Source organism: Anabrus simplex, chromosome 2, assembly GCF_040414725.1.
Source record: "Anabrus simplex isolate iqAnaSimp1 chromosome 2, ASM4041472v1, whole genome shotgun sequence".
Classification (NCBI taxonomy): Eukaryota; Metazoa; Arthropoda; class Insecta; order Orthoptera; family Tettigoniidae; genus Anabrus; species Anabrus simplex.
In genome coordinates, this window is record NC_090266.1 from 1,032,706,859 (window position 1) to 1,032,720,978 (window position 14,120).

A 14,120-nucleotide genomic window follows, 5' to 3' on the forward strand; every position below is an offset into this window, starting at 1 on the left:
AAATGACATGATTTCTAATTCTACATGTGCCAAAAGATAGTCATGTCACAGCTGTGGAGGTTGGAAATCGCCTAGAGAACGTGCATAATGTCACAATTATTGAGTAGATGGTAAAAAAAAAGAAAAAGAGATGAAGATCTGGTTTCAAGAATACATTTCACTGAGTTGATATATCAGCATCGAACACCCTGTATATGATTTGCTTGAGAATATCAGAACTGTGTGCAGAATCAATGTCCTCTTCACTGATGAATTGAGGTTCATTCTCACATCTCTGACTGGAAAGGAGAGTGCGTAGAAGACTTGGGGAATGTTATGCTGCCAGAAACTTCTCAGCAAAAACAACAACTGCTTGAAGCGGTTCCATCATGGTATAGAAAGGCATTACTTCTAATGGCTGGACTCTGCTAGTGTTCAATGAACATGGAGTACCAAATCCACTTAGATATAGAAAAGGTTCTTCTCAAACATGTCATACCTTTTGCCTCCTCATGTTAGAGAAAACTTCGTTTTCATGCATGATAATGCACGCCCCCATGTTGCTTGATGTGCATGAACCAAGAGTCGTTACTCTTTACTGATCAGCTCGTAGCACTGACCTCTACCCTACTGAGCATGTGTAGGACAAGTTCGGACCTTAGTTGCCAGCATGCTGGATAGGATGAAAGCTGATATTGATGCGAAAGGTCATACACGCATTATCGAGTGTCCAGGGTTCTGTTCAGGAGGTTCCGTGATCAGGTGTTTGATTGCAGTGGCTTGTAGGAGGGCCATTCAGACAGTGTTAGTGGCCCAATGTGCATAACTTACATTAATTCAATTTTTGACATGACTTTTGTTCTTAAAATTGTGTTTTATGGGCAAAAGTTCATGAGAGTATATTGCACTAGTGTGTAATTTTGGTTCATCAAATAATGCTTTTCTTGAAATACATTTTGTTTTTCCGGCAATGTAGTTTACCAGGAGATATGTTGCTATAGAGCTACCCGAATATCATTTTTATCCCAGTTTCTGTATACCAGATTTTTAATTGTTTCGTTTGGAGATGGGAATTTTTATCTTTTGTGAGGAGACATTTGAACAGCAGGAAATAACTTGGTTGTAGGTGCCATCATTGATGATCATAATGATCTTGCCATATCATAATTCACATCTTCATTGCTGAACAAGTCATGCTCTGTATTGAACCGGGAATCTACATTCAAGATATGAGGTTGGATTAATGAGTCCCTCACTGGGTATTTCTCAAATTCAGGACTGTGTGGTTAGTACTTATGTTTATGTCCTAGTCTCTGGTAATAGTTCTGTACAATTGCTAGTGATAATAGACGAGGTTATCAGGCATCTTTTATACACACCTAGGTGCATAACAATGAAGACCAGCAATGTCCCATTGCCCTAAAATAAGTCATCCACAGTGACATCAGTAAAACAGCTTGCTTACACTAGGGCTGGTGATATCCAAGTTACGAGAAGCATTATTGTAATTTATTACTGTTACGTACTTCAGTCTATAATACCAATATAAATGGTCCGTTATTGGACATTATAAATTTTCCAGCTAACTCATTCCTGGTTGCCAGCGTTTTACCCCAGTGTGCTAAGTTGGGCTCATCAGTTGGTAAATAGCACACCCACCAAGACGCATGGCTAGCGCATACAGGTTCCCTATGAGAATCAACATCTGTATCATAATTCAGTCTGTCAAAACTAATTTATGAATAAATAAAATTTAGAAAATACCTGAAAAAGAAAATATACTAACAGATTATAATTGAAAAAAAAACTTAACTGAAACAGAATGACATGTTTCATTCTTCATCAGATTCTATCAAATCATACACTTTTTTAAATGAATTGATCAATATTATTGTGAAGTGTAAAGCCATTTATGTTAAAAACCTGTGTCCACTCTTCTAATAATTGTTCAAATGTTATTACATTTTCTGTTTTGCACACACATTAGCAGGACTGAATGCAATGATACACAGAGCTATAACCATACCAATGAGCAAAACAGGTTTTAACAACGAAATACAAGTAATAAAAACAAATTACGATAGAAAACAACCGCTATCCTGAAACAGTAGAACAGCTATTAAAAAAACAATGATAAAACCTAAACAAACCCTTAGCTAAAAACAATAAATACGTAGCTCTTAAATTTGTGATTTAAAATACATACAAAATTGCTTACGTATTCAAAAAGCAAGGATTTAAAATAGCATTCAGCACAAAAAACACATTACAAAAACAAATTGGTAAATGTAATCTAAATAAAAAGACCATTCCTCTAAATCAGGAATATATGAAGTCAAATGCCAAGAATAAAATTTTAATACTAGGTACATCGGCCAGATGAAAAATAATTTACACACCAGGTTCAAAGACACAAAAACACAAGTAGACCCAACAAACACTCAGCCTTCTGCAAACACATAGATGGCAACACCCACCACTTCACAGACATTCATCACTCTCCACTCTGCTTAATGAAATCAATCTGCATTCAGTAAAGGACAACATTTCAACATACATACATAGGCCTTACATACATCTTCATTATAGACCATTATGCCTTACAGCATTCAGTCTGCAAGTCTTTGTGAATTTACTAAACACTGCCACAATCCTCTATTTGTAACTAGTTCTGGGACCTCGTTTAGTTCTACACCTCTTAACTTTAAATCATTAGAAACTGAATCTAACCATCATCATCTTGGTCTCCCTGTACTTCTCTTAGCCTCCACAGCAGAATTCATTATTTTCCTAGGTAACCTATCCTCCACCATTAGTCTCACATGTCCCCACCACCAGAGCCAGTTTATGCATACAGCTTCATCCATTGAGTGTATTTCTAACTTAGCCTTTATCTCCTTCTTCTGTGTACCCTCCTATCATTGTTCCCACCCATTTGTACCAGCAATCAGCGGGCGAGTTGGCCGTGTGGTTAGGGGCACGCAGCTGTGAGCTTGCATCCCAGATATAGTGGGTTCAAACCCCATTGTTGGCAGCCCTGAAGATGGTCTTCCGTGGTTTCCCATTTTTACACCAGGCAAATGTTGGGGCTGTACCTTAATTAAGGCCACGGCCACTTCCTTCCCACTCCTAGCCCTTTCCTATCCCATCGTCGCCATAAGACCTACCTGTGTCGGTGCAACGTAAAGCAGCTAGCGCAAAATAAAAAGGTACCAGCAATTATTCTCGATACTTTCATTTCTGTTACTTCTAAGTTATGAATAAGATATCCTGAGTCCACCGAGCTTTCACTCACATAGAGCAAAGTTCATCTGAAAACATACAAATGTAAAGATAGTTTCATCCAGGAGCTGACTTCTATCTTACAGAATAATGTTGATCGCGAGCTTGCTGCACCTTGATTCAGTCTCACATACTATGGCACCATCCTGGGAGAATACACATCCTAAATATTTCAAAATGGTCTACCTCTCCCAGCTTTGTATTCCCAACCTGACATTCAGTTCTCTTAGGTTTCTTACCTACTGACATTACTTTAGTCTTGGGAGAGCTAATTTTCATATAGTACTCATTTTACCATTTTCAAGTTCCATGATATTAGGCTGCAGGATTTCAGCACATTCTGCCATTAAGACCAAGTTGTCGGTATTGGTCAAACTGCTTACTGCGTTTCCACCTAACTGAATCCCTCCCTGCCACTTTATACCTCTCAGCAGGCGATCCATATAAACTATGAACAACAAAGGTGAAAGATTACAGCCTTGTCTAACTCTTGTAAATACTTTGAAACAAGAACTCATTCTACCATCAATTCTCACTGCAGCCCAAGTGTCAACATAAATTCCTCTGCTTTATTTTAATAATCTACCCTTATTCCCATAGTCTCCCAGTACTCTGTCATATGCTTTCTCTAGATCTGTGAAACATAAACATAACTGTCTATTCCTCTCATAGCATTTTTCAGCTACCTGGTGTGTACTGAAAATCTGATCCTGACAGCCACTCTGTGGTCTGAAACCACACTGGTTTTCATTCAACTTCCTCTCAACCACTGATCACACCCTCTCTTCCAAGATGCCAGTGAACACTTTACCTGTTGTACTGATCAATAAGATACCTCGATAGGTGTTCAATCAATCAATCAATACTGACCTGCATTTAGGGCAGTCGCCCAGGTGGCAGATTCTCTATCTGTTGCTTTCCTAGCCTTTTCCGAAATGATTTCAAAGAAATTGGAAATTTATTGAACATCTCCCTTGGTAAGTTATTCCAATCCCTAACTCCCCTTCCTATAAATGAATATTTGCCCCAGTTTGTCCTCTTGAATTCCAACTTTATCTTCATATTGTGATCTTTCCTACTTTTATAGACGCCATTCAAACCTATTCGTCTACTAATGTCATTCCACGCCATCTCTCCGCTGACAGCTCGGAACATACCATTTATGATGTGGATGTTGATTCCCATAGGGAACCTAAAATATTTGTCCTGAATGAGTAAATTTATAATACCAATATAATGGTCCGTTATTGGACATTATAAATTTTCCAGCTAACTCATTCTTGGTTGCCTGCGTTTCGCCCTCGTGTGCTAAGTTAGGCTCGTCAGTTGGGACTTAGCACACCACCCAAGACGCAAGGCTAGTGCATACCGTGGAGGCCACTGCATAGGCTACTTGAAGCCACCAGCAGTGCCAATGCACTATGAGAGCTATGTCTCATTTCCAAAAATTGATGCCTGCCTGGCCATCAAATGATGTGGATGTTGATTCCCATAGGGAACCTAAAATATTTGTCCTGAATGAGTAAATTTATAATACCAATATAATGGTCCGTTATTGGACATTATAAATTTTCCAGCTAACTCATTCTTGGTTGCCTGCGTTTCGCCCTCGTGTGCTAAGTTAGGCTCGTCAGTTGGGACTTAGCACACCACCCAAGACGCAAGGCTAGTGCATACCGTGGAGGCCACTGCATAGGCTACTTGAAGCCACCAGCAGTGCCAATGCACTATGAGATGGCCAGGCAGGCATCAATTTTTGGAAATGAGACATAGCTCTCATAGTGCATTGGCACTGCTGGTGGCTTCAAGTAGCCTATGCAGTGGCCTCCACGGTATGCACTAGCCTTGCATCTTGGGTGGTGTGCTAAGTCCCAACTGACGAGCCTAACTTAGCACACGAGGGCGAAACGCAGGCAACCAAGAATGAGTTAGCTGGAAAATTTATAATGTCCAATAACGGACCATTATATTGGTATTACATACCACTTAGTAGAGCAGCTCTTCTTCTTTCTCTCAATTCTTCCCAACCCAAACATTGCAACATTTTTGTAACGCTACTCTTTTGTCGGAAATCACCCAGAACAAATCGAGCTGCTTTTCTTTGGATTTTTTCCAGTTCTTGAATCAGGTAATCCTGGTGAGGGTCCCATACACTGGAACCATACTCTAGTTGGGGTCTTACCAGAGACTTGTATGCACTCTCCTTTACATCCTTACTACAACCCCTAAACACCCTCATAACCATGTGCAGAGATCGGTACCCTTTATTTACAATCCCATTTATGTGATTACCCCAGTGAAGATCTTTCCTTATATTAACACCTAGATACTTACAATGATCCCCAAAAGGAACTTTCACCCCATCAACGCAGTAATGAAAACTGAGAGGACTTTTCCTATTTGTGAAACTCACAACCTGACTTTTAGCCCCGTTTATCAACATACCATTGCCTGCTGTCCATCTCACAATATTTTCGAGGTCACGTTGCAGTTGCTCACAATCTTGTAACTTATTTATCACTCTATAGAGAATAACATCATCCGCAAAAAGCCTTACCTCCGATTCCACTCCTTTACTCATATCATTTATATATATAAGAAAACATAAAGGTCCGATAACACTGCCTTGAGGAACTCCCCTCTCAATTATTACAGGGTCAGACAAAGCTTCACCTACTCTAACTCTCTGAGATCTATTTTCTAGAAATATAGCAACCCATTCAGTCACTCTTTTGTCTAGTCCAATTGCACTCATTTTTGCCAGTAGTCTCCCATGATCCACCCTATCAAATGCTTTAGACATGTCAATCGCGATACAGTCCATTTGACCTCCAGAATCCAAGATATCTGCTATATCTTGCTGGAATCCTACAAGTTGAGCTTCAGTGGAATAACCTTTCCTAAAACCGAATTGCCTTCTATCGAACCAGTTATTAATTTCACAAACATGTCTAATATAATCAGAAAGAATGCCTTCCCAAAGCTTACATACAATGCATGTCAAACTTACTGGCCTGTAATTTTCAGCTTTATGTCTATCACCCTTTCCTTTATACACAGGGGCTACTATAGCAACTCTCCATTCATCTGGTATAGTGAACCCTTGAACTTACCATTCCATTGTTGGTCGGCCACGGCTGCTACAGTAGAACAATTTAGAACTCTTAAATCCTGGGTCGTTGCGGGAATAAATTCGGTCACGATCTTAACCAAACGATGGGGTTCAGAAGAGAGCCTAACTACTTGAAATGAGGAGCAAAAATGTGCTTACTAACTTTTATTAAATTGAAAGAGCACGATAACATCATTAATTTAATATGCATTCTTGCAAAATAAAAAAAAAATAAAAAATTATTGATTTTTGAATGTTCCAAACACAGTCACATTACATACCGTCACTTTGTTTCTTACAATGTCGAAGAGTTGCTTCGGAGAAGCTAATATGTTAGTGGACAGCGAAACTGAAAAACTGAAAAAGGGAAGACCTGAAAACCGGGCACCTATTATTCCAAACGAGAACTGAGAGTTAATCCACACGATCCGTGGAAAATCTGACTTTCAACAAGTAGAACGCCTGATTTTCTCTCAATTAAGGTTATCCACTAGTCGAATACCCTTCACGGATACGGAACACCCGCCGAATGGACCCTTAATCGAACCAAACTGACTATCAGTTGCTTTGGATAGGTTGCGAAATATTATGGGAAAGCATGGTGTTCACTACAAGTTAACAGCATCATTCACAATTGAAATAAAATCCCACCATGTATTTGTCATTCATGACACCCTTAAGTGATAAGGTAATCCCGATGCTAAATGTGCATCACCCCAAAACAGCTGTTCGGAAGGAACCAACAACAACAGGATCCGTGAGGATCTTACGTTATGTCGTTCTAAAGGAACAAAACTGCGAAATGCAGGAAACAATTACTAATCATGCATTTAGAAGAAATGCCAAACACTGAAGATAATTAAAAAGTGGAAAGTCACTTGAAAAATATTATTATCGAACCGATTTTCAGGTTAGAAATGGGTTTGTTATGCTTAATAAAATTACCAGTCCACGCTAAAATTTACTACACTTTAAGGAATTCTTTCCCTTGAAAACCAATGCTACCAGTACAGATCTCTCTATTTACTGTCTGTCCCAACACACTACTTGTAAAATGATTACTCACTTACTTAACTATAAATAAAATGAAAGTACGACAAGATTGAAAATAAAATAAAATACTTGCTGACGAATCGAAACCGCATTCGCAACTCAAGTCTCACACTAATACACAGAGTGTCAATATGCACACTATCAAACGAGAACGGACGTCAAAACGAGAAAACAATAAAGTCCGTAAAAATAAATTAACATCTTGAAGTCATTAAAGCTTAACACGCACGGAGAATCACAGTAAAAATATTAAATCTATATCGAGCCGATATCCAACACTTGGACAACCCTCACTCGTTGATAGCGGTCCCGTTATCTCAATGGAGAGCTACGCATTGACCCTCTTCATAAATCATATCGTACTGTAACTGCTACCTTCATCCAGGCCGCTTCAACAAAAAAAACAAAAGAAACATCTAAACTGAGACTTGAGTGTGTACAGCTACCATCCCAGACCTATCGTTGGGCTCACTTGAAATCTGTACACCCTAACACTAATCATTATGTACATGATACCTTCCAAATTCTATCGTCGGGCGTGAACTAGGACGTCTCATCATCAGTGACCCCAAGAATAACATGTGACGTCCTAAATCTATCGTCGGGCGTCAAAGTGGGTCGTACTACGCCTCCCTTAACATATCAGGCGAACTAGCAATTTCAAACGAACTCTGACATTTAATACTAAATCTGGTCAGACAAAATACGCACGACGGAACCACGTCTCTTACTATCAAATGAATGCAAGTCGAAAAACACAGTAAGTCTCTACCATTACAATACGTGAACTCAAAAATAAATATACGTGACGAACGATTCTCCACCTCGAACACACTCTCAGCCTGTGCACTGAAGTGTTAGGGAAGCAAATGTAAATTCCCAACACACGTTTACCATTTAGTGGATGCCTTCAAAATAATAATCATCACTACCGCATTCGAAATTCACAACTCACCTATCATCAATTCCAACTATTTTATCAATGACCTATCCAGTGACCAAATTTAATACAACACCAACCGTGTGTCCAAAGTGCTCTTTCATCCTTGAGGTCGCTCATTATCTTATTATCCATACGGGCTTTACGTAACAAAATCACTGGACATTTACTACCAAGACTTTAACATTTTACTAGAGTCGTTTTCACTTGGGATCTTTCTATAAATTTACGATGCTTCACACCATAGTCGTCTCAAATTCGGATTGATTGCGGAAAACAATACAGCCAGCCTCAACACAGCCTGTTTCCTAAATACTTCCTCCTCAAAAATATAGCTTGTCTCAAACTCCTTCTCCTCGCTTTATTCCAGCAGTATCACTTAAAATCCGAGCTTCATTTCATCCATCTCTCTCATCTCCACATACATATAAATTCGTCGCTCTCAATCCCTTTTCCTTCAAGACCCTTTTTCATACTTCGATCCCCTGGTGAAAACGACCACCATTATTAAACACATCTCTTACTTTACTATTATTACGACTTTTGAACCTCGAGAGTCCAAGAGCACCCAGCGACTTTTCGTATCATTGATATACACGATGTCTCAAAATTTCCTTCCCATTAATGACTGTGACTCTAACAAATTTCACCGAAATCATCTAAATATGCCTGCGATCCTTGTAAAAATATACTGGTTAAATGCACTTTAACATAGAAAAATTTCCTTATCCCGCGGTAGACATTATTATTATTATTATTATTATTATTATTATTATTATTATTATTATTATCGACCAACATTTCTGAATTCAACTGACATCTGAGATTAAGATATTCGCCACGACTAATTTACACTTATAACTTTCCAAAAATCCACGCTTTGGACACTATCTCATCGAACATTTAACACCAAAATTTTAAGCGTCGCATTTTACCGTTCTTGACATGAACTTTACACACTGAAATTTTCACACGCTGACCAAAAATTACAACACCTTTCGCCTGATAATTACGAATATCAACCCAACAATCATCTTGAAAAATTTGTTGGGACAGAACAATAACTAACTAACTACAACATAATATAAAATAGACAGACCTGCACAATGGTGACATTCCCAGCATTCTGGTTACATCGTCACCAGCTGACCTCGGGCTTAGCCGCTCATTTTCACAGATAACATTTTCATTTCCAAAATCTCACTCATACAAACACTACCCTTCACACACACGATATTAAAATTACCATATAAATCAGGCACTTTCTCTGTAATTTGCACCACGAACTTCCCTCGTTCTGCAGTCGACTACAACTATCTGATGCGTTCCCAGAGTGGTTTCTCTCCGTTACTTCAATAAAAACAGGTGTTCAGCAGATAAAGGGAGCAGAACTACTCTGAATAGCTTCCCCCAAACCCTCTTCACTTTCAAGCGTACATGAGATGATATAAATAAAACTTGCTGTGTATATTTCAACCAGCCTACACTTTCCTAGTTCGTCGGCAAACGTTCAGAACTTTTCCAATCACTTTCTCTTCTTAACCAAGTATATTGACCTAGCCACGGACATGTATTTAATTATTTGTCGGTCAATCTGGCGCGAATTTCCAATGACGACGGGCACAAGCTCCCGCGGCTTCAAGTTCCAGATCGACACTGAAAAATCCACGGTGGGGGTTTCTTTTATAATCTCAGGAGGGACGCTATCCCCTCTATGAGGCTTGATTGTGTAATCTGCCAATTTTGCGTCTAATAGACCGATTTTGATGAGACTTGTCCCAGAACTCCGGACAGGCTTGCACTTATGTTAGATGTTAAATTTATAATTTTTCTACACTCACAACAGGGGAAATAAATTGTTTCTGCCCGTGCGTTTCGCGCGTTTTCTTCTTCCATTGACCTTGGCACGTGTAGCTGGTTCGCTGATCTGACGCTAACATGTACTTAGGCTTAACTGCATTTAAGTTTTTCCCTGGGGGCTCTGTCTTCACGTAGGGTGTACGAATAATTTTGCTTATTTATTTCTTTATTTACTATATTGCCAAAATCCCTCGTTGTATAGAATTCCATGAATTTAAAGAATTGTCGGGCACTCGAGTTCCACCGAGGTGTCCCGGCAATTCACGAGCTTGCCGTGAGTGAGAACCTTCCCACGCGACATCGGGGCTCTTAGGAGCGCAACATGGCTGCCCTCAGACATAAAAGTACTTTCTTAATACCAGATAAATATTGGAGGAAAAAAATATTTTTCTCACCGTAGAATTATGGGTTCAATAGCTCCTTCGGCCAAACAATAATCAAATAAGTACTTCAGATATGGTACTATATCCCAACCCATTGTCTTTAGTATATCCCCAGAAATCTGATCAATTCCAGCCGCTTTTCTAGTTTTCAACTTTTGTATCTTATTGTAAATGTCATTGTTATCATATGTAAATTTTATTACTTCTTTGGCCTTAGTCTCTTCCTCTATCTCGACATTATCCTTGTAACCAACAATCTTTACATACTGCTGACTGAATACTTCTGCCTTTTGAAGATCCTCACATACACACTCCCCTTGTTCATTAATTATTCCTGGAATGTCCTTCTTGGAACCTGTTTCTGCCTTAAAATACCTATACATACCCTTCCATTTTTCACTAAAATTTGTATGACTGCCAATTATGCTTGCCATCATGTTATCCTTAGCTGCCTTCTTTGCTAGATTCAATTTTCTAGTAAGTTCCTTCAATTTCTCCTTACTTCCACAGCCATTTCTAACTCTATTTCTTTCCAGTCTGCACCTCCTTCTTAGTCTCTTTATTTCTCTATTATAATAAGGTGGGTCTTTACCATTTCTTACCACCCTTAAAGGTACAAACCTGTTTTCGCATTCCTCAACAATTTCTTTAAACCCATCCCAGAGTCTGTTTACATTTTTATTTACCGTTTTCCACCGATCATAGTTACTTTTTAGAAACTGCCTCATACCTTCTTTATCAGCCATATGGTACTGCCTAACAGTCCTACTTTTAAGACCTTCCTTTCTATCACATTTATTTTTAACTACCACAAAAACAGCTTCATGATCACTAATACCATCTATTAGTTTCCCTATAGAGCTCGTCTGGTTTTATCAGCACCACATCCAAAATATTTTTCCCTCTGGTTGGTTCCATCACTTTCTGAATCAGCTGTCCTTCCCATATTAACTTATTTGCCATTTGTTGGTCATGCTTCCTGTCGTTCGCATTTCCTTCCCAATTGACATCTGGCAAATTCAGATCTCCCGCTACAATCACATTTCTTTCCATGTCGTTTCCCACATAGCTGACTATCCTATCAAATAATTCCGAATCCGCATCAGTGCTACCCTTTCCCGATCTGTACACTCCAAATATATCAAGTTGCCTATTATCTTTAGAAATGAGCCTTACACCTAGAATTTCATGTGTCTCATCTTTAACTTTTTCGTAGCTTACAAATTCTTCTTTCACCAGAATGAAAACTCCCCCTCCCACCTTTCCTATCCTATCTCTACGATACACACTCCAGTGCCGTGAGAAAATTTCTGCATCCATTATATCATTTCTCAGCCATGATTCAACTCCTATTACAATATCTGGTAAATATATATCTATTAAATTACTTAATTCTATTCCTTTCTTTACAATACTTCTACAGTTCAACACTAACAATTTTATGTCATCCCTACTTGATTTCCAGTTCCCTGTTCCCTTATCACCGCTCCCTAGGCCATCCTGTTTCCCTGAATGTACCTCCCTATTACCCTTCCAAACAAATTTCCTAACTTATACGTACCACTGCGGTTTAAATGAAGGCCATCCGAGCGCAGATCCCTATCTCCTACCCACCCATTAGGATCTAGAAATTTCACTCCCAGTTTCCCACATACCCACTCCATAGTCTCATTTAAATCCCCAATCACCCTCCAGTCAGTATCCCTCCTACACAGTATTCCACTAATAACAATCTCCGCTTTCTTAAACTTCACCCGTGCTGCATTTACCAGATCCCACACATCTCCAACTATGTTGGTACTTATATCAACTTGCCTTACGTTGTTGGTACCAACGTGAAACACTACCACCTTCTCCTTCCCCTCCTCCCTCTCTTCTACTTTCCTCAACATCTGCCTCAACCTAATTCCTGGATAACATTCTACCCTGGTTCCCTTTCCTCCACACACTTTCCCCACGTGTCTAACGATGGAATCCCCCATGACCAGAGCCTCAACCCTACCCACCTCATTTGATCCCCTCCCCTCCTGGTCAGCCCTATCTTTCCTGATAGCTGCAGAAGCTACTTCCTCCTCCCTTTTCTCCTTCCCATGACCCTGTTCCACCTGTCTTTTCCTATCATCTACTCTACATTTCCCTTTCCTACCTTTTCCCTTCCTCCTACTTCCACGCATCTCAGCAACAGTTCCCTGTCCCTCATCTTCCCTCTGTTGTTCTACCTGGAGTGACTCGTACCGATTTCGCACAGACACCTGTCCTGAATTCTGATCCTGAATAGAGCCCTTGGCCTGCAATCTCCTTCCCCTTAGAACATTAGACCACCTGTCTTCTATAACTCCTCCCTTTCCTTCCCCTCCCTCTTGTACACCTACTGTAACCTGTTCATTGTTTGAGGGAGTCCTATCTTCCTTCCTGTCTTCTGTGAGAATCCTAATTATCTCCCTCAAACTTTCCAACTCCTCCCTCATACCCCTCAATGCCTCACCACACCCACAATAAGTACACTCGCGCTCGTTAGCCATTCTTTACGGGGGGAAAATTTTAAATTAAAAAATAAAATAACTTATTTGCAAAAAAAATAAATGAACGGAGGGATATATTGTCTGGGATAGTACACAACAATAAGGTAATTAATATACGACTACACTACAATACTACTTAGTCGTGCTCTATTTTTTTATCCTACAACGCCTAACAGGATAAAAGCTGCTGTTAATTACTGAATATCGAAAGTAATACACAAAAACTACACAATTCCAAACTGCAATTAAGCCTATCCTAATTTCAACAATATTTTAGTAAGAGTTTCAACGGATACCTCTACTACACCAGTACTACACAAATATTTTACAATAATAAAATAAGCACACTAAATTCTAATAGGATATTACTCATATACTACTGTACAGTACACTACAGTAATTTTTAAACTTTTTTCAGACGTATCCTAATTACGATACCGGTACCGTACCGTATGTCACTACTAAGCACAACAGAAATGATATTTGCAAGAACTACTGTACTCAAAGATTACCAACGAAGCTAAATGCTTAGACAAATTATTATTAGTATTACGGTCTAATAGATACACACGAATATAGCAGGCAAGATACGGCACTATCTAAATGTACTGTATCTATACTACAATGTATCTACACTACACTACACTGCGTTTGGTTAAATGCTTAAGTATCAAAAGGATTGCTGTACACGAAGAAAAACACGAATATAACTGGCAAGATACTATCTGATATATTATACCTTATCTTCACTACAATTCTACTGAAATGTGGTTATGTGATTATTACAGCTGGTGGATTACTATTATTTTCCCTACTCCACGGGACGGAGAAAAAAAAAGTGTCCTTAATTAGGCCTACTGAAAAATACGAGGTTGTCTACAATAATTTCTCAAATATTTCTATCAAAACTACTACTACTACTACTACTCCAGGGACTTGAACTGCAATTACTGGGATATATGAACTTTATTATTATTAGCTAACCGCTC